General features: G+C 43.2%; 1 long non-coding RNA gene across 1 annotated transcript in view; it reads right to left on the bottom strand.

Annotated features, from left to right (window-relative positions):
- The window catches only part of LOC113633431 (uncharacterized), a 204,945-nt gene that overhangs the window by 148,729 nt on the left and 33,822 nt on the right, over positions 1-22,394 (bottom strand). The window contains exon 4 of the long non-coding RNA XR_003438197.1: positions 18,938-19,018. This is a non-coding gene — a long non-coding RNA (uncharacterized LOC113633431). The remainder of the gene's footprint in view (positions 1-18,937; positions 19,019-22,394) is intronic.

The following is a 22,394-nucleotide window of genomic DNA, read 5'->3' as shown; positions in this document are numbered from 1 at the left end:
GGCCGCTGAGCCTGCGTGTCCAGAGCCTGTGCTCCGCAATGGGAGAGGCCACAGCAGTGAGAGGCCCACGTACCACAAAAAAAAAAAAAAAAAAAAAAAAAAAATCAGTCTACTTTAAAATATTTTTATAACTCCCAGATACCAATTAAATTGACTTAAAGAGGTGAGAAGTAAATAGGCAGAAATAAACACGACAAACAGCAAAATAGCCAAGAATATAACTTGTCAGAAAAAAAGAAAAGTTTATATAGGGTTATACCATACTTATGCTAGGACTTAAATACTTCTGGATGTGGCAGACCAACATACCATCTAATTTATTTTATTAGAAAAGGGAAGCCTTTCTGACATGAAAAATATACGGCAGCCCAGTGTATGTATGTGTCTATGCATATATACATGTATGTATATATACATACACACATTGGCTTGCGTGTTCATGTATGTGTGTCTATATCACTGACTTATTGGATGGAGATTAAGTAATGGCCTTTGGCAAGTTTCAGCTCTGTAGGAAGTGGAGACAATCAATATAGATCTCTAAAGTTTCCATAACAAAAGCAAGTGTGTGCTATGAGAAACAATGGACTACCTTTAGAGCCAAAAACCATGTATTTATTCATTCCTCATTCATTTATTCGTTCCACAGCAACTGAGTGCCTACTTGGCAGATGGAAGATTAGGAAAGAGCAGAAAAGAGGCTGTATATATTATCTATTGCTGCGTAACAAGTTAACCCAAATGTAGTATCTTATAACAACAAAAATGTGTTATCTCACAGTGTCAGGAATCTGAGGGAGGCTTAGCTGGGGACATCCGGCTCAGGGTCCCTCAGGAGGCTGCAGGCAAGGTATCAGCTGGGGCTGCAGTCATCTGAAGTCTTAGCTGGGCTGCTGGATCTACTTCCCAGGTCACTCATGGGGCTGTTGCCCACAGCCCTTGGTTACTCACCCCATGGTCTTCTCCAAAGGACTGCACACAATATGGCAGCTGGCCTCCCTAGAAGCACATGCTCTAAGAGAAAGACAGCCACCAAGAAGGAAGCCACCTGGCAACCTCTTTTGAGACAAGTGTATTTGGAGCCTTGAGTCACCATGTAAGAAGTGCTGCTACCTTAAAACTACCATGATGGAGGCAGCACATGGAAAGGGCGCATAGACGCAGAGAAAGATGTCCGAGGAGCCCCAGCTGTGGGAGCCCTCGGCCCAGGCAGCAGACCTGTGAGTCTGGAGGCCTTAGAGACCACCCAGACCCAGCCACGGAAGGACTGCAATCCCATGAGAGATGCCAAGTGGGAACCCCCTAGCTGAGCCTAGTCAACTCTCAGCACTATCAGAGATAATAAGAGATTGTTCTAACAAACCACTATTGGAAGGTGGCTTGTTACACAATAATAGATAACCTGAAACAGATCTTACGAAGAATACAATCTCCTTCAACTTTAACCAGAAAAAGGATTAAAAGTCATCGTATATTTGCCTAAAAAGACTGTTGTATTTTAGAAGGGTTTTGGCAACCCTGGAAGCCAGTGATTTCATTCTCCCAGTTTCCCCTCTCCGCTTCATTCTAAGGCCTCCTGCAGCACTTTTTCTAATGCAGAAGCTCAGCTCTGTCAAACCTTCTTCATTACAAAACAAGTGAAACACCACTTTCTAACCCCTCAGTTTGGAAATTCTAGTGGTCCTCACTTTCAGAAGCGGCTATTTCGAGAGAGAAAACTACCAAATGACTACGAAATGCTATTTTACTGGAAGACAGCAGCATCAAAAGGTCACTTTCAACACAGCATTAATGTAAATGTTGTGTCTTAAAGCACGTGTAAAACCTTCCTGGGCGGCCCCTTTTAATCACCACACCAGGAGGTGTTTTACTTATTGAAGGACAACAAATGCAGGCAACTCTCAGTGAGGCATTTGCTTCCCAGATCTGACTTACAGGGTGCTACCTGTGCAGGCAGGGAAGCAGACGCAGGAATAACAATCACAGCATCTGCCAATGAGGTCAATCACGCCCCTCCCCCTCTTCCCAGGACACTAACTGAAGCGGGAAGCAATGGGGGTGGGTGGTAGCCAGCAAGCAGAGAACAGGGGCTGGGCAGGGCAGGGGGATAGGTGAGGTGAAAGCAAGTGAAACACCCGAGCTCTAACTCTTCAACTATTTCTCCCTAAGTCCGTGGCAGCTCTCCTACATGGGAGTTAGAGTTGCCACATACGCTAAATACGAACTAAGTGGCCCGGTCCTCCTTTCTACAGGTACAGAAAGTCAAAACAGCTTTGCTGTCAGATCATGGCCTGAATATTTCATTGGCTCCATAGATCTCAGAGGCCTTTGCTGCAGGTTTTTGATATTTACTTACTGGCCTTTAACTCTGGGCCAGCTCTGCTCTCTATTACAAGTGCAACATAGAAATGTGGTCATGAAGTACTTTGTTGGGTTCAGTCACTCTGCAGGTCAACTCCCGGTTCCTCATGCCAACCCAGAGAGCTTACATGGCACTGTCATTACTTCCTGAGAGAAGCATTACAGTTAGCTCATTATTTAGGTTACTATGATATGGGAATGCCTAACAGGAGTGTGTTGGATAGAAGGTATGTGTTCAACAAATGCAGTTCATGTGGCGATGACACTAATCGGCAAGCCTGATTAAGCCCTAACCTCTGCAGCAATGGTTCAAGTCTAGCAGCACATTCGCATCGCCTAAAGGGCTTTTAAAAATGCTGATGCCAAGCCTGCCCCAGAACAGTTATATCAAAATGACTAGAAGTGGGAACGCAGCGTTGGTATTTTTAAGAGCTCCCTCACGGTTCTCATGTGCAGCTAAGTGAACTTCTGCTTTATATTATTTTCATAGTCAATTAATCCTTATTGGTTTCAGAATCAATGTTTTTGAATGCCTTCTCAGACTGGAGGGCTGACCACCCTTACTGTTGACCTTCAACTGCTGCTACAGGTAGTACTGCAAATGGCCCTAAATCCTTATTAAAAGGAAATTTACCAGTTAAGAAAAAATGGAAGACTATTAGAAAAAGGAGAGCTCTTAGAAAAATTGTCTGTTGCTTGAAAGTAGAAATTCTGTACTCAATATTATCCTGAGTCTAGTCACTCTCCCTAAAAATTTAGCAATTGTTTCTAAGTATCTTATGTAACCCAAACAAATCTGGGTGCCCGCTAGACCAGAAGTGGCCTAGTGTTGTATCCATAAGCCAGCACAAATGTATCTCCAAAAGGCCTTGACGAAGGGTATAAGTCTTTACTTATATTTCTTGAAAAATGAGAGAGAATAAATTATATAGCATGAAACATAGCAAACTAAGCTTAAAAACACCATCTTCCCCAAATCCCACATCACAGCATAGCAAATGTCTCTAATATCTCCTCCCTGCTCTCTCAGAAACACCCTGTCTTTCAAAAACTCGGCCTACTCAGCATTTTCCATTTCTCTCTCCTCCTTCAGATCCACTCTTTCCTCCTACAAATAGCTTTCTGTCTCTATAATATTTCTGTCGTCGTTACCTTTTATGTTTTATGCCCAGCAACCATAATTTCTTATTCTAGTAATAAAAGCACTTTTTCTCAGGAAATCACCCCCTTTCTTGCAAGTGTTTCAAATGTAGCTGAGCAAACCTGTCTCCAAGGCTGAGTGCGCGAGCTGGCCATCACCTATAAATCCGCAGTGACCTGTCTGTTCCGGGTGAGCACAGGTCAGCCAGCCCAGTTAGAGGCAACGGGACAACTTCAAGACGGCTTATGCTGTTAGACAAAGACTTTCTCTTTCTTCTGAGGATACCAACCTTAGAAATACATCTCTAATTGCCCTAAGCGAGCACAGAAGCCTGAGAATGAAACCAACAACAAGGACATAGAACGCAGGGGTGGAAAATAGGTGCACCTGGGTGTGACAGCATTGCTCAAGTAGGTTAATCCCACACCTATTAAGCTTTTGATGGAATCCAGCTGTGCTTCAAGAACAACTACCCTGTTTCACAAATGAAAGAGAAACTATTTTAAAGTATATTGAGTTAGGTTTCTGTCACTTGACACTGAAAGTTATATGCAATACAGAAACCGGTGCTTGGAAATAGGGAATAGTATTATAAATAAGAGTCCATAATGGGGAATTAGCCAAGCTGTGTTAGGTTAGATGGCAGTTAGGAGACCTCTGGCCTAACTAAGCTAAGAAGCTGGAAATGTTTGTTACAAGGTGATTTACCTGTTGCACCTGGGGATATAGAGAACATGTCTAAGAAGGCTGGAATATTAGGGAATTTTGCAGAAAAACTCTAGAATGTAGGGATGTATCGGTTACTCCTTGCCGCCCTCACTAAGCTCCAGCAAGAAAAAAATTTCTTTTACAAAGAACTCCTGTGCACACTTGCCCTTCTGGAAACAGAGGGAAAATAAAACCTTGCTAAGAAAGACCCTTTCTGCGTACAAGTAATTTGGAGAAGCTTTCAATTCTGTTTGTATTTTACTTGCAGGGTTAGAGATACTAAGCCCCAGGATAACGTTGGAATTGAAGATAAACGTGGGAGCAGATTAGACAGCAAGAGGAATCAACAGGCTTCTCCCTCAGGCTTCTTAAAACCTGTGAACTTCCTATTTTAAAAGGAGACAATCTACCCCAAGGAAAAGAGCCAGTCATTGGACTTCGGGTTAGGGACAAGGGAAAGATAAGATGGGACTTCTGACCTATCTTGAGACAGAGGCCAAACTGGAGAGTATTAAGCTGATCTCTGGTCAGATGGACAGAACTCGCTCTAATCTCAATTCAGGGGCACTGACTTGACAAGATAACTAACTTTGTTTTTACTAAAATTGAGTGGCTGCAAACAGAGCCCAAACCTACTAAGCTTTTAAGGGAATTGTGTTTTCAGAGAATCCTCGGTCTATTGAACAAAAGTCCACACATATAGTTTTCTGCAGCTTTTCTTTTTTCAGTTAGCAATGTCTCGGGGAGAGTTTCATATCAGTGCCTACGAGCTTAATAACCCTCTCTAACTTCTACAAATTTCCTTGTATAAAGGTTTTATCATTTATTTATCAAATCCACTATTGCTGACCATGACCTCTACCCAATTTAGAGACAGCATAAAGAATGCTGCACTGAATATCCTTGACTGTACTTATGAAAAGAGGTTTTTTCTAAAAAAAAACAAACAAACACTCAAACCTGGTACTATGGGAAGGGTTGCCATGTCCTAGCTAACAACTTCTGGGAACTCAAACAAGCATTTGTTCAAAAAATGAACTGAAAGCTATCTTTATCACCCATGAGTTTTATGTTTCATTCCCAGATCCGAGAGACGCAGAAATATCCTCCATAACACTTCATCCAAAGAAAGACGCCAGCTACGAGAAGCGGAGTAACCCAAGGGCTGTGAATTTAAGACCTGACCTTTTGTAACGCTCCAGCATCCCACCAGCACAGTCTCCACACCCCAAATCTCTTTTTCTTCCTGGTTGGTGTTGTCAAACCTCCATGGTTTCCTAGTATGCCAGCAGCGTGTTTGTTTTTCATTTTCTTGCGGCTTATAAAGCCGCAGATGTGGGCGGGCGGCAGGAACTCAGTACTTCGCTTCCTTAGCAATAAGTACCGCCATCAACTGCGTACATATGGCTCCTATTAAAGTAAATGCAAGGCACGTGTCTAACCTGGAGGACAAAATTGGCAAAACTGAAACAGCTGTAGCTGTTGACCCTCTGTTTTGAGTGGGTGCTATAGGAGGTGAATAGTTCAGTCCCTTTTTCTAACCTGCCTATATGACTTCTTCCTTGCAAAGTGGTCATTTCTTTCTACCTCTGTTCACATACCCTAGGATTTTCCCCACACTTTTCTAGGTTCGGTATTTCTTTCTTTCTCATTATAAAAGAAAGAAAAAAAGCCATTTGGCATAGTCTGTAAACACCAATGATAAAGAACAACTCCCAGTGCCTGCAGAAACTGGGTGACCAGGTATTGGTATATTTTAGAAGTAAATCAAATTGGGAATCTAACTGGGACAGTGGTTGAACGTAAGATTCCTTTTGCCCTCATGTGTCTATGATTCGTGAATTAATGCAGTGAACATATTTTGAGCATCTCAGCGTGCCAGTTACTGGTAGAATCTGGACACACACAAAACAAAGACAATTTATATTTCTAAGGATTTCACATTCTAGAGAGGACAGACAAGAAAACTGCCTCTCACAAGAATCCATGAACAACGAAAGGGCAGAGAAACTGTGCTATTTGTTGTTGTGTTGTCAGTATTCAACAAATATCTGTTGTATGAATAAAATAATTGCAATGTATGTGATGAAACCAACTAGAGACAGTAGAAACACAGATCTGAAAGTTAAAAGAATGGTCCAAACTTGGTTGGAAAATTATGAATCATCACCATAGAGATGTTAGAAAAAAATGTAAAAGTGGGTGAGACTGACCAGGAAGAATATAGGAAGTCTGGCCAGCTTCGGAGCAACTGACCTCTAAGTGACAGATGAAGGGCAAGGAACCACCAAGACACAATCAAAGATGTGGGATGAATATCTATGAAGTGTAATGTCCTAGAAGTCAAGAGAGAGTGTCATAGTTCGTTCAGGCTGCTATAACAAAAATACCATAAACCGGGTGGCTTACTTCCTGTTAGCATCTAAAGGCATCTGCACACCATCACGAATGAAAGGAAAGTTCTCCAAGATTAGGCTTCAAGGTGGCAGAGCTAAGGGAAGGATGCCTGAATACCATCGTCATGATTGGCCAAATGAAACAGCTGGTCTCTTTAGACGGGCTAAAAGCTTGTGATCTCTACTATTAAATATGAAGAGGGGACTGCACCCAAACCTCTGCACCTGGAAGCAATTGGCCTCCCAGTCTTAGCCAAACTTCTAAGGATGAGGAACCAAAGGCCTTCATCTCATGGTGCAAAATGACTCCTGCATCACTGGTATGCTATCATTTTCCACACAACCACCAAGTGAGCTGGATAGACTCCCCGTTTCCTCCACCCTTGGGAGAATTTGCTGGAAGAAATAGACATCCAACTGATTTACAATTCTGGACAGCCTTTCCTGTGTACGTGAAAAACTATTTCTCACAGGGCTCTTCTCAGCTGTTGCCTATTCCTGACGCAAGTGTCAAATGCTCTGGCAGGTGAATTCTACACCCCTGTGGTGGCCTTGGGTGTTGGCACTTGTAAACCAGTATATTTCTGTCATCACTTGCATGCCAAAGCTCAAAAGACAGCTACGTGTGCATTGAAGGAGAATGCAATTAAGAAATGTTTTAGCACACAACCTCAGCATTTCCTTTGGAGAATAAGGGGGAAAGCTGGAGAGCTAAGGGGGTTCCAGCCAGGGGAATGGAATCTCTAGAACTAGATACATGAATCTAAGAAGCTTAAAGAGAAAGCAAGGCAGAAGGGAATGATAAAAGATCAGAGCCCATCCCAAGCCTCATTTGGCTCAAACCTTTGTCTGATGTAAAGCCCAGAAACTGCTTCCTTTGATTTCTGTCCGACAAGGGTGAAATTTATTTCCAATGCACTTAATATTGTATAGACATAGCAGGAACCGAGTGGAATCAAAGGAACGAAATGCATATATATCAAGGGTCATCCTACTCTTAGCTTGGTTACCTGTCAGTTGAAACATCCAACGCTTTACTGGAAGATAATTAGGTGCCTTCCCTACTTTACCAAATAAAAGAGAGTAGGAAAAACAATCACTGGGTTGAAGCAACAATTTATACATTGAAAAGAATATGAAATACGAGAGCCAGAAATTATCTTAGAATTAAAATTTCCACACTCCTCATATTAAGTAAGGACACTGAAGCTCAAATAAAGCGAGTTCACCAAAGCCAGCCAGCTGGTTAGTGACAATAGAGACTCTGATGTAGTTACTTAGCAAAAAAAAGTCATTTTTCCAGGCATGGTGCTGGGTACCAATGGGTGCAAAGGGGAAATAAACAAACTACACTCATCACACCAAGAATCACATACGTGTTACAGTGGATAAATGCAGGAGTAAGGAGATCATTCAGGTACAATGTGCAGAGTGAAAACAGGAGACACAAAAGCCCGTCTCCTCATGAGCCACCCAAGGTTCTTTCCACAAGGCCCACTCCAGTCAATACCTTCAAAGGAAAAACTTAATGTCATCTCCACAGCATCACACTGTAAAATCTTGTGATTTAAGACAGTTTTATGTGAATGTAAAATGTCATGTTTATTACCAAAATGCATTCAGATCTCACACTTGTACTGTTTCCTATAAAGCAGATTGGGGTACATAGCCCAAATATCCCAGACTCAGCACCCAGGAGGTCACATTTCCCTTTTATACATAAATCACAACAGTTGGAACCCCTCATTCTTTCGACATGCATTCTTTTCCAGGTTGTCTTAGTCCATTCAAGTTCAGGATGTTCTAAGAGGATACCATAGACTGGGAGGCATATAAACAACAGAAATTTATTTCTCACAGGTCTGGAGGCTGGAAATCCAAAATCAAGGCACCTGCCTGATTTGGTATCTGGTGAGAGCCCTCTTCCTGGTTCACAGATGGATATTTTTTCACTGTGTCCTCACGTGGTACAAGGGGGCGAGAAGCTCTCTAGGGCTTCTATTATAAGGGCACTAATCCCATTCACGAGGGCGCTGCTCCTGTGACCTAATCACCTCCCAAGGCCCCATCTCCTAAAAGTATCATCATGTGGGTTAGGATTTCAACATGAATTTAGTGGGGAGGGATATAAACCTTCTGCCTACAGCATAGGTTTTCCTCTTTTACCGGTTTCTGAATATCTCAGTATCTTGTGTGTTCTCTAAATCCTCCTGTCACCAGTCATCTGATTCTAGATTCTGTAAGCTGCTTCTTCTCACCCCAGGAGAGCCATCCCCAAGTATAGCAGAAGCCCTTCCCTTTCACTTTTCACAGCCAAGCAGAAACAGGCTACTTTTGAAAAAATAGTGATAATAAAATTATTCTAAAAGTAATTCAAGGGGACTGCACAGTCCCGCCCCTTCTAGGTCCCTTATAAAGCAAGTTTATAACATGTGCTCTACCCCAGGCCACTTACTCAGCCCCAAGGGTTTATCCTATGCCCAGTGGCTGTTCGTGCTCCAGGTACCTCCACATCTCCAGGTCTAGGCCAAAGGGAACCCAGTCTCAGAGAGAGAAAGAAAAGTGTTTCCCTCACCCTGTTCTAAGGCTCATTTAGGAATGACTTCTTTCCAGAATGATCGACAGTTGAAATGTCCATTTCCTTCGGAGGCAAACCCACTCGTACTACAAGGTTGCAGTTGAGCTGTTCACAGGACAGTTCTATGACAACTGATAGCATATTTCCCAAAGCCCATGTGCTTTAACCCGTCCCCAGTTTGTAGGACATCAGTAGCTCAATGGAAATTCGGTGATGCCAAAGTTAGTATTATTCTGTGTGGGACAGAATAATGCCTCCCAAAGATGTCTACATCCTAATCCCTGGAACCTGTGAATATGTATGTTACCTTACATGGTAGAAGGGACTCTGAAGATGTGATGAAGTTGAGGGCCTTGAGATGAGGAAACTATCCTGGATTATATGTGTGGGCCCAATGTCATCACAATGGTCCTTAAAACTAGAGGAAATTTCTTGGCTGTGATCAGACATAGATATGACTACAGAAGACTGGTCAGAAAGATGCAACATTACTGGCTTTGCAGTGGAGAAGGGGGGCCACAAGCAAAGGAAAGTGGGCAATCTAGAGAAGACAGAAGCAGCAAGGAAATAGATACTCCCCTAGAGCCTCGAGAAGGAACACAGGTCTGCCAACACCTTGATTTTAGCCCAGTGAGATCCGTGTCACAATTCTGACCTACAGTCTGTAAGATAATAAATGTGTGCTGTTTTAAGCCACTAAGAGGTAATTTGTTATGGCAGCCCTGGAAAAGTAATTCCTTATTACTTTTCAGTCTCTCCTCATTAAGGATACAAAAGCCATGGAGACACAGTCTCACCTAGGAATACACTAGTGATCTGTATTATACTTGTTACCCTTGTAATGCCAGTTTACCTTGGATGTGGTGTGGGGAATTTTGATAAGCAGCGGTTCTGTACTAACTCTAGTCATTCTTGGACTCAAGAAAATGATCTAAAACAATAAAGTTGAAGTCAATTGGAAGAAATTTTAAATCAATTAGAAATAAATTCTCCAACCCAAGGTGTCTCAATTTGGCATTACTGACACCTAGGGCCAGGTCATTCTTTGTTGTGGGAGGTGGTCCTGTGCATTGTGGGATGTTTAGCAGCACCCTCTACCCACCAGCTGCCAGGAGCCTCCAATCGTGACAACCAAAAATTTCTCCAGACATGGCCAAGTGTCCCCTTGAGACAAAATAATCTGTGAGTTCAGAACCACTGTTCTATCCCAAAGGTATTTTGAGGGGAAATAAACAAAGCTATCGTCCAAGGATAACTTTGCTAATTCAGGATAGGAAAATGTTCAGTTGAGAATATACACTGGTAGGATATGTGTCAATCCCACAGGCCTTTACATTCCCAATGCACAAAACACACAGTGTCAGGGATACAAATAGCTATTTCAAAGTGATTTAGGTATTAGGACCTTCTTGGATAGATTCACTGTACTCTCCTCCACTTTTAATACAAGTTCTTTTTCCATGCGTCAGTCATTTTTCCTGGCAAACTGACTTGGAATGACATTGAACAGAGGTTCAGTGGCTGCACTTGTAAGGGCATAGCGTGACTTCTTAGGAGATCAGACACCAACCCAACCAATTGCAGGTGGCTTTGGGTTACAGGGCACAGGCCAGTGGGCAGGGGGGATGTCGCCATACAGCCACTCCCTGAGAGGGACAGGGGCTTCAAACAGAGCTACATTAACTCGGGCTAAAGTTATTAAATGGGATCTGTTCTCAGAAAAAAAAAAAAAATTCCATTGCAGTAGATGTCACACCTACAACGAATCCAAGATTTTGATTCCATGCTTTAGATTTAGCCACATTAACCGTAAGTGCTGGGACCTCAGGCTGCCACATGCACAAGAAATCAAAGGTTATCTATTCTTCTCAAATATGGTAATGATTTAAAAATAGGGAAGTGATTTAGGAGCTAAACAAAGCAACTGAGGTGGTGGTTTATAACCTGTGAATAAGGCAGTGTATGAATTCAGGAGACAACATTTGGAAATGAAGAATTCAGCTAGAGCAAAACTTAATCCATCATCACAATCATATTAACCAAATTAATAAATTAATGGAACAGAGAGTCCAAGGTTCTATTCTGTAGCAAAATAACCAAGAATTTGGGTGACTTTTTTTTTTGAGGTTTTTTTTTTTTTTTAATCACTTAGCAAAATGCCCTTGATATCCATCAAAGTTTGTGTATCAGTAATTCACTCCATGGTATGGATGACAGATAAACCAGTTTGTTTAACCATTCACCTATTGAGGGATATTTCTGTTGTTTCCAGGTTTACAAATAAAGCTGCTATCAGTAATCACCTACAGGTTTTTGTGCTGACATAAGTTTTCATTACGAGCATAATTGCTGAATTGTATGATGAGTTTATGTTTAGTTTTTTAAGAAACTGACAACCTATCTTCTAGAGTAATTGTACCATCTTACTTTCTCAACTAGTAATATATGAGAGATTCAGTTTCTCCACACCCCCTGCAGCATTTGGTATTGTCGCTATTTTTTTTTTTTTGCATAAACCCATTTATTTATTTTTTTTTAACATCTTTACTGGAGTATAATTGCTTTACAATGGTGTGTTAGTTTCTGCTTTATAACAAAGTGAATCAGCTATACATATATCCCCAAATCCCTTCCCTCTTGCGTCTCCCTCCCACCCTCCCTATCCCACCCCTCTCGGTGGTCACAGAGCACCGAGCTGGTCTCCCTGTGCTATGCGGCTGCTTCCCACTAGCTATCCATTTTACATTTGGTAGTGTATATATGTCCATGCCACTCTCTCACTTCGTCCCAGCTTACCCTTCCCCCTCCCCGTGTCCTCAAGTCCATTCTCTACATCTGCGTCTTTATTCCTAGGTTCTTTGTGACTTTTTTTTTCAGACCATCAATAAGGTCAGCTGGGTCTTTTTTGTGGGATAGAGACTTTTTAAATTGGGATTTTCTTTAAAGCACATTTATGATGTCCAGTCGCCAGATGTGGTGATAGTCTATGGAAACAGTATCTGGGAATGGAAAAGTAAGTTAAAAGTGATAGATAAACGGGTTCTTTTTAGCAGGGTTCTACTTTAGATGATTTTTTATAAATATACTCCCATAATAAACACTACACAATTAGGAAAAAAAAATCCCCATTTCTCCTTCAAAATAATTAATTCCTATTTTCCTCTTAGATTCAAGGTGATGTCTCAATTACATTATAGATAAAGGCATTATGGTCACAACTTATAGCTCTCTTTAAATATTTCAAGGTCTGTTACCTTAGGGGGGATTAAGTCCCTATGTGTTTCTCCAGAACGAGGGCCCATGGACAGACGCTTTAGGAAATCAGGTTTCGGAACAAAATACAGAAAGAAACCTCTTGCTGTTGTTGTTTAAGGAGAATGGCTTAGCCACAGACTGAGCTCTACTGTACATCAGCTCTTCCAGCAGGGGCTGCCTCATCACGGATTTAAAATGATTTAAAGGAGAGGCTAGCCTAGCAGCCCTTAGAACAGCCTCTTCACACTGCCGGGGTCTACACTCCAGGATCTGGAGGTGGCCATCATGTAAGGCTCCCAGGTGGTGGGTTCTAAGATGTCAGATGACTCTTCCAGCCCCACAGGGACCTAGCACAGCCTCCCACCCTGGAGCATCAGTGACAGGAGGCTTGGCCTATTTTCTGTGTTGGAGCCACTGTTCATGACGGAACATGAGCTCTGTCAATAGTGCAGGTTACCAGAGAACGCAAATGGCCCACCTCTACTCTTCTCTGCCCTTACTCCTCTCGCCATCAGCAAAATGGTTTGCAATCCAGTGAAGATCCCATCCCTAATTAGTCAGGTCCCCTTTTGATGTTTTCAAGCCTGCTCAAAATGTTGGCTCAAACCTGTCCCTTGAGTATACTTATAAACCGAAATCATGCATTCAATAAATATGTATCAAGGACCTACGTGTAGCAGGCACTGTAGCAGGCACCGGGATTAAAGGGGTGAGCAAGATAGGGGTGGGTCCTGCCTTTCAAGGTGTTAACAAATACGGAAAATACGCAAATAAACAAGCACTAGCGTAAATGAAGTATAATTTGGGAAAGTGTAGGCCAGTAAAGGAGCGTGTGGCGGCAGCCTCTCACCTGTCGGGGTGACAAGGGGCCTGCCAGAGCCAGGGGCCTTCAAGCTGAGACCTGAGGAAGGAGAGGGAATTGGACCTGGAAAAGAATGAGTGTTCCAAACAGAGAACAAAGCACGAAGGCCGGAAGTCAGGGTAGCTATACACTTCTGAGGAAGCAGTAGAAGCTGCCCATGGCGGGGTTATAGACGACCCCGAGCAATGAGTCTGGAGAGGAGGGCCAAGGTCCGTCTGCTCCTTGGTGACCGTGGTGTAGCCACATCAACTCAGTTATACTGGGACTAGGGAAAGCCCCACCCCCGAGCACAATGAAACAACGCACCCAATACCAACGCGCGTCTCTTCCTGGGGCAAAGCTCTCTCCCTGCCCAGACATCCCCAGGTGCTGACCTGCTCTGAACACTTCCTGCATACAGTCTAGAGATGACACTGTGGTAGAGTCAGTGACTGTCCCTCTGCCCTGTTTCTCTGCAGTTCCCAACAAAGGTTGCTAGGAAGCTGCCACCCTCTCCCAGAAGGCACCTGTCAACAAGAGAAACATTAGACACCATAGGCTCCAGGTCTACCGCCAGCCCCGTGATTCTGGTACTGCCCTCCTGGATCATTCCCAATAGACAGACGTGAGCAGGGACCTCAGTGGGATACACCTATCTGTCAGCATTGTTCTCAGGGCACAGCCTCATCTGGAGAGGGATGGAGAGCAGGTACCAGTGAGAGAATATGTGCCTTCCATACTGGAAGGGTTTTATCCTTGCTTTTCCCTCTGGGGTTGACTGGAAAGGCCATTCTGGAATGACAGATACTGATTCCAGCCTTTCTGCGCCGCATCCCACCCCTAGGTTGCATGATATGGTGTGGGGCTGGGGGGAGATTATGTGGAGGCAACTGTAAGCTGTGCAGTCTCTCCATCTGCATGGAGGGTCTCTGCCCACACCTCTGCATCACCCAACTCACTAACGGGCAAAGAGAAAGCTTTCTGTGATTCCCACGCTTAACCGCTACCACTGGTTCAGTGTCTCACGAATGTATGTGGGTCTTCAGGGCCCACCCCTCCCCTGCTTCTCAGAGCAGGCAGCTCTCCTGGGCCTCGGCATACAAAGCCCCCAGGGAATGCCCCGAGTTCTGAGCAAAAGTGGATCAACTTGGTTGCCAAAAGTTCTTGGTAGGCACATAGTGGCCATCCAGTGTTGGCCACAGATCCTGATGATTTGCTCTGCAGACCAACCTAGGAAAAGAGGCTGCAGTTTTATGCAGTTAAAAGTATGATGAGTTTCGCAGAATCTGAACACTAACGGATTGATCATGATACTAAGGAACAATTGTTTATTTTTTAGGTGTGATCATGGTATTATGGATATATTAAAAATAAGAGAGATCTTTTAGAAAGAGAGGCCCAGGTGCAACATTTATTAGTAAAATTGTGTGTTGTCTAGGGTTTATTTCAACATAATCTGACAATGGAAGGAGAGTGGGTACATAGATGAGACAAGCTTGGCCATTAACTTATGATTGTTGAACCTCTGATGGAGACTCAGCATACACAGAAGTGATTACACTATATTTTCTACTTTTGTCTGTGTTTGAAATTTTCCCTACTGTGGAGTTTTAAAGCGTACCCTTAGTAAATATGCAAACTACTAGAAAGGTTTAAGATAACCGAAATCCTTTAAAAAGGCTTTAATAAATGGCATTGCACTAGATGAATAAAGGCAGAGCAAGGTCTCCACAGTCCATGTAGAAGTCAGCAAAGCTAAGATTTCTTTTGAAAGACCTTCTGCTGTGGATTATACGTAAGTGAAAACTTAGGCTCAGAAAATTAAAATTAGATCACATACAAAGAAGGGAAAATCAGTACAGAGATCTTAAGTAGTATATAGTCTCTCTTGGCGATACTACTATTAGATTTACCAGGTAATCAAGACTGAACAACAAAAAAAACACATTTATTAATTTTCTGAAAAGTTTTGGATCCAGTTCTGCCAGAGGGGAGAGGTCCAGTTCCAGGGAACCTCCAGGCCTCCCAATTTGGTTTCTGAGTAAATGAGTGAGAACATGAAACCTCTCAGAGTCATTCTTTCTATTCCACTGATGGCAGGTCTGGGCCCCTAAATGGACACAAGTTTTTTTTATCAAAGGGATTGGAAATACCCAGGTGTAAGTCTATGGTGTAGAGATACGGCAAGATTCAGGAAGTGAATCCAAACCCTCAGGTTGGGCTCACTCTCAAAATGTAAGAGAAGCGAGGAGAATACAGTGAACGGGTCATTTCATCCTAGGTTAGAATTTAGATGTCTGTCACAATCCAAATTCCTAGTGCTGAATTCAATAAAAACTGTGCCAAGGGCTTCCCTGGTGGCGCAGTGGTTGGGAGTCCGCCTGCTGATGCAGGGGACGCGGGTTCGTGCCCCGGTCCGGGAGGATCCCGCATGCCGCGGAGCGGCTGGGTCCGTGGGCCATGGCCGCTGGGCCTGCGCGTCCAGAGCCTGTGCTCCGCGGCAGGAGAGGCCACAGTAGTGGGAGGTCCGCGTACCGCAAAAAAAAAAAACTGTGCCAAGGTTTTCATGTCACACTTCAACTGCCACTGAGGATCTGAATTAGCAGACAGACAGATAGTGACCACTTGAGCAAGTGGTCACTTGCCCTGCCACTTTCGAGTAAGATTAGAGTCTAACAGTGAACTATTGAGTGTCTCCTGGGGTACTAAGCACTTCACCAACATCATCGAATATAAACCTCTCAGCTATTACCTCCCCATTTTACAGATAAGGAAACCAAGGCTCAGAAAGGTTCAGAAAGTTACCTGAGGTCCTACCACTAGTAAGTTGCTAAGCTTGGGTTTAAATCCAGATCTCTCTGACTACAGAACCCAATGTCCTTCACCACAACGCAAGTCCATTTTATTAAATACCACAGACACTAATAAAATATATCAGAGAGTATTTTCTCTCTGGCCTTGACCAAGTAAACACATACTCTTTTGCTGATTCATTGGGCAAGTTGTCTAGCTATGTCCTTTATCCTTCACTGCAGTTAACCTCTAGTGTTGTGAAATTCCTTTCCCTCCAGAAGCTCATCAGGGCTCCAGTCTGGGATATGACGGCGTCACTTGTACATTTAAAAGTAGCCACTTGCTTTTCACACACACAGGCACATTCAAACACACATTGATTTTGGTGGATTTGAAAGTTAGAAACTAAGGAAAAAATCCCTGAGAAGGATGCCTGTGATCATCAAAAATAACTTCTGATTAGAATTCAGAAGAGCCCCATCTGAGGCAAAGTTGACTTGTTAACTTGCCAGAGAAACTGTGTATTTCCTGCCCAAGGAGGAATTTACTCTAGACCAGCAGGTATGCGGGCAAGATGGCTGCACACGACTTGAGAAGGAGGTAGAAAAGGAGGAATTCCTTTCAAATAGGGTCTTTCTATATTTCTGTAAGAGGGAAGGCGAGTCTTTCCCCTACAAGTTCAAGCTTATTAGCTCTGTGCCACCAACCTCATATGTGACCACCAAAATTTATTGTATAAGTTTTAAGCGAATGCAGTTACAATGTCCTTCTTATCCCTGAAGGACAAGTTCTTTGGCAGGAAAACTGAATATAATCCTTCCTTTTGAGGGGTATAAATATTTATCGCCCTAACACTACTAGTGCAACAAACCTGTGGCTAATATACTCTCAATGCAAAGATTTACCACAGTAGCTGGCCCATTACAGTCATTATTTAAACAGCATCTTCTCCATGACATAACTTTTGGGCTAGCTGACCAAAAGTATTTGAAGGTAAAATAAGGCATCTTGTTTCCTTGTTTACAACACTCACAGGGGTAGGCTACCGTAAATCCAATTCAAGTACTCCTTGCTTGAGTTTCATATTATATATTTCGAGAAGCTGCCATCTATTAGGTTTAGTGTTTTGTAGTACTTTGTGCTGGGATTTCTCATGAGTGGTAGTGAAGTGGCTTGTCTATGATGCTAGGCCATAAGACATTCTTAGGTGTAGTAAATGCCTTCATTTAAATATGTGCAAAGGACAAATAATGGCTCTTCCCCACAGACATCTCACAGTGCTCTGAAGTCAGTGGCACAAATGGTCAATAATTTATCTAATTCATTAAAGTAATTGCAATTTAAGGGGTCAAAATTTATGCTTTTCTTAAATTAAAACAGTCACGGTTTTTCCTATAATGTCACTCTCGCTGGTTTATATTTTGTTTAATTGTGGATTTTGATTGATTTTAAATGAGAAAATTCCAGTCCAGTGTAGCTTAATAAAAAAGGGAATTTATTAGTTAACATAACTGAAGAGTCTTAGGGGGGTAACATCTACAGGTATGGCTTGACCAAGGTGCTAAAACAGTGTTATCTGGACTCTAACTCTCTCCATCTTCTGATTTGCTTTCCATTATGTTGATGGCATTTTCATGTAGGCTCTCCCTATGTAGCAAAACAGCTTATCTTATAACTTAGCAACACCAATAGAAAGAAAACCTTTCCTTCCCAATAATTCCAGAAAAACTCTGGGATTGAGTCTCACTATAGTAATAAGGTTACTTGTCCATTCCTACCTCCAGTGGGGATAAAACACACTGGTTTGTTAGATCAGTCACTCACCAGGACGGGAGGTACAGGGCAGGTGGTGGGTTTTTAGTCTCACTCAACTACATAGGCAAAGAATAAGATGCTTTCTCAAAGAAAAATTGGGATGCTGTTTCCAGAAAAAAGAAAAATGAGAGCCAAGCAGACAAAACCAAAAGCAGTCAACTCCATAGAGCAAGGTGGAGCTTTAGCAAAAGCACTTGTCAAACACACCTCACAGATGATCCTGTCTTACCCTTTACTCTCCTGAATGACAACAGTGATGACTTTGTGGTGGTATTTGTGGATTATAATTTCATAAATTCCAACAATTTGCTTTCTCATTTTCTCGACAGATACATTTTGAATACGAAAGAGACCAAGGGAAAATGCAAAAAGAGTAAGTAGTATCTGCATATCCACACTGACTCTGATACCATTATGGTAAACTTTGCTTAAATTTACATCCAGATTTTTTTAAGTGCCATCTCTCACGTGTGTGAAAGCAGATAAAAGTTTGAGAGCTGCTCCGAGACCCCTGAAGAATGAGCCTTCGGGTATAACCCAACTCTGCAGAAGGAGAGCCTCTAGCTCATTAAAGATTTTTCTGGCTGCTTAGTTTATGTTATTTGGGTTTACTTTGGAATTTGTTCTTAGATTTTCAACCTATACCAGCATATTATGCAGGAATTGCCAAGGATGTTATTGATATCCACAATATAATTTGCAGAACAATCCATGCCTTAAAATGAAGGTAGAAATGAATGATTTTCATGGCTTTATACATTTAGTTTTTTAGTGTCCTAACATGATACTATCCTGTTTAACATTGTCATAGAACAAGGTATTCTATATAAGAAGATTTCCTAGATAATTGTTTTAATTACGTGTTACTTTGGTATATTTTTCTAAAGTGCATTATTTTATGTAGTAGCTTAGTCAGCACACATATCTGGGTCATAGATAAAAACATCAACTAAGTTAATATGTCAAAAATCAGTGACAGTCTCAAGGCTTATAACTTACTGGGGTTTGTATGGGTGTTTAGCCAATATGTTAGATGACTTCAAACTCACATGCAGTTGGAGTTGTGTCTGCTGTGTCCTCCTGTGGCTTCATAGTGCTGTAAGTATATCTTCCTGGTTGCCATTTCCAACCTGTGGCAGAAGAGAAAATGGTAAGTGAGCTTGTTAGAATTTGTCTAAAATAAGACTACATAGATCATTTGAGGAGCTCTGCAATGAATAAGGTACAACAGTGGCAGTGCATAAACTATTTTATGTTCATCGACCACTACACTCATTAGTCTAAGACAGCAAGGCCACATCTGCATTCTTAGAACCTACCAGAGTAGATGATATATAATTGGTACTCAATAAATATATACTGAATGGCTAAATGAATTTACAGTTTGGCACTTATTTAACTGCTCTGAAACTTTTAAATTTCTTGGCGCTTTCCAGAGACTTCCGGGAAGATGGCGGAAGAGTAAGACACGGAGATCACCTTCCTCCCCACAGATACACCAGAAATACATCTACGCGTGGAACAACTCCTACGGAGCACCTACTGAACGCTGGCAGAAGACCTCAGACCTCCCAAAAGGCAAGGAACCCCCCACGTACCTGCTTAGGGCAAAAGAAAAAAGAATAAACAGAGACAAAAGGACAGGGACGGGTCCTGCACCAGCGTGAGAGAGCTGTGAAGGAGGAAAAGTGTCCACACACTAGGAAGCCCCTTCGCGGGCGGAGACTTCGGGTGGCGGAGTGGGGGAGCTTGGGAGCCGCGGAGGAGAGCACAGCAACAGGGGTGCGGAGGCCAAAGCGGAGAGATTCCAGCGCAGAGGATCGGGCCGACCGGCACTCACCAGCCGAGAGGCTTGTCCTCTCGCCCGCCGGGGCAGGCGGGGCTGCGAGCTGAGGCTCCAGCTTCTGTCGGAGCGCCGGGAGAGGACTGGGGTTGGCGGCGTGAACACAGCCTGCAGGGCGTTAGTGCGCCGCGGCTAGCCGGGAGGGAGTCCCGGGAGAGGTCTGGACCTGCCGAGGAGGCAAGAGACTTTTTCTTCCCTCTTTGTTTCCTGGTGCGCGAGGAGAGGGGATTGGGAACGCTGCTTAAAGGAGCTCCAGACACGGGCGCGAGTCGCGGCTAAAAGCGCGGACCCCAGAGACAGACATGAGACGCTAAGGCCGCTGCTGCCGCCACCAAGAGGCCTGTGTGCGAACACGGGTCACTGTCCACGCCCCCTTCCGGGGAGCCAGTGCAGCCCACCACTGCCAGGGTCCCGGGATCCAGGGACAACTTCCCCCGGAAGAACGCACGGTGCGCCTCACGCTGGTGCAACGTCACGCCGGCCTCTGCCGCCGCAGGCCCGCCCCACACTCCGTGACCCTCCCTCCCCCCCCGGCCTGAGTGAGCCAGAGCCTCCGAATCAGCGGCTCCTTTAACCCCGTCCTGTCTGAGCAAAGAACAGACGCCCTGCGGCGACCTACACGCACAGGCAGGGCCAAATCCAAAGCTGAGCCCCTGGGAGCTGTGAGAACAAAGAAGAGAAAGGGAAATCTCTCCCAGCAGCCTCAGAAGCAGCGGATTAAAGCTCCACAATCAACTTGATGTACCCTGCATCTGTGGAATACCTCAATAGACAACGAATCATCCCAAATTAAGGAGCCCTGTGGATGAAAGGCTCTTGGTGCTACAGCCAGGAGTCAGTGCTGTGCCTCTGAGGTGGGAGAGCCAACTTCAGGACACTGGTCCAACTGTGTCCACTGTGTCCAACTTCAGGACACAGGACAGAGGCCTCCCAGCTGCACATAATATCAAACGGCAAAAATCTCCGAGAGATCTCCATCTCAACGCCAGCACCCAGCTTCACTCAACGACCAGCAAGCTACAGTGCTGAACATCCTATGCCAAACAACTAGCAAGACAGGAACACAACCCCACCCATTAGCAGAGAGGCTGCCCAAAATCATAATAAGTCTACAGACACCCCAAAACACACCACCAGACGTGGACCTGCCCACCAGAAAGACAAGATCCAGCCTCATCCACCAGAACACAGGCACTAGTACCCTCCACCAGGAAGCTTACACAACCCACTGAACCAACCTTAGCCACTGGGGACAGACACAAAAAACAACAGGAACTACGAACCTTCAGCCTGTAAAAAGGAGACCCCAAACACAGTAAGATAAGCAAAATGAAAAGACAGAAAAACACACAGCAGATGAAGGAGCAAGATAAAAACCCACCAGACCTAACAAATGAAGAGGAAATAGGCAGTCTACCTGAAAAAGAATTCAGAATAATGATAGTAAAGATGATCCAAAATCTTGGAAATAGAATAGACAAAATGCAAGAATCAGTTAACAAGGACCTAGAAGAACTAAAGATGAAACAAACAATGATGAACAACACAATAAATGAAATGAAAAATACTCTAGATGGGATCAATAGCAGAATAACTGAGGCAGAAGAACGGATAAGTGACCTGGAAGATAAAATAGTGGAAATAACTACAGCAGAGCAGAATAAAGAAAAAAGAATGAAAAGAACTGAGGACAGTCTCAGAGACCCTGGGACAACATTAAACGCACCAACATTCGAATTATAGGGGTTCCAGAAGAAGAAGAGAAAAAGAAAGGGACTGAGAAAATATTTGAAGAGATTATAGTTGAAAACTTCCCTAATATGGGAAAGGAAATAGTTAATCAAGTCCAGGAAGCACAGAGAGTCCCATACAGGATAAATCCAAGGAGAAATACGCCAAGACACATATTAATCAAACTGTCAAAAATTAAATACAAAGAAAACATATTAAAAGCAGCAAGGGAAAAACAACAAATAACACACAAGGGAATCCCCATAAGGTTAACAGCTGATCTTTCAGCAGAAACTCTGCAAGCCAGAATGGAGTGGCAGGACATATTGAAAGTGTTGAAGGAGAAAAACCTGCAACCAAGATTACTCTACCCAGCAAGTTTCTCATTCAGATTTGATGGAGAAATTAAAAGCTTTACAGACAAGCAAAAGCTGAGAGAGTTCAGCACCACCACACCAGCTTTACAACAACTGCTAAAGGAACTTCTCTAGGCAAGAAACACAAAAGAAGGAAAAGACCTACAATAACGAACCCAAAACAATTAAGAAAATGGGAATGGGAACACACATATCGATAATTACCTTAAATGTAAATGGACTAAATGCTCCCACCAAAAGACACAGATTGGCTGAATGGATACAAAAACAAGACGCATATATTTGCTGTCTACAAGAGACCCACTTCAGACCTAGAGACACATACAGACTGAAAGTAAGGGGATGGAAAAAGGTGTTTCATGCAAATGGAAACCAAAAGAAAGCTGGAGTAGCAATTCTCATATCAGACAAAATAGACTTTAAAACAAAGACTATTAGAAGAGACAAAGAAGGACACTACATAATGATCAAGGGATCGATCCAAGAAGAAGATATAACAATTGTAAATATTTATGCACCCAACATAGGAGCACCTCAATACATAAGGCAAATACT

This window comes from Aethalodelphis obliquidens, unplaced genomic scaffold (genome assembly GCF_003676395.1).
Source record: "Aethalodelphis obliquidens isolate GAN/ISIS:26980383/991018 unplaced genomic scaffold, ASM367639v1 scaffold39, whole genome shotgun sequence".
In the NCBI taxonomy this organism is placed as follows: domain Eukaryota; kingdom Metazoa; phylum Chordata; class Mammalia; order Artiodactyla; family Delphinidae; genus Aethalodelphis; species Aethalodelphis obliquidens.
The sequence above is the reverse complement of the archived record's forward strand: the minus strand, read 5'-3'. Positions and strand labels throughout refer to the sequence as shown.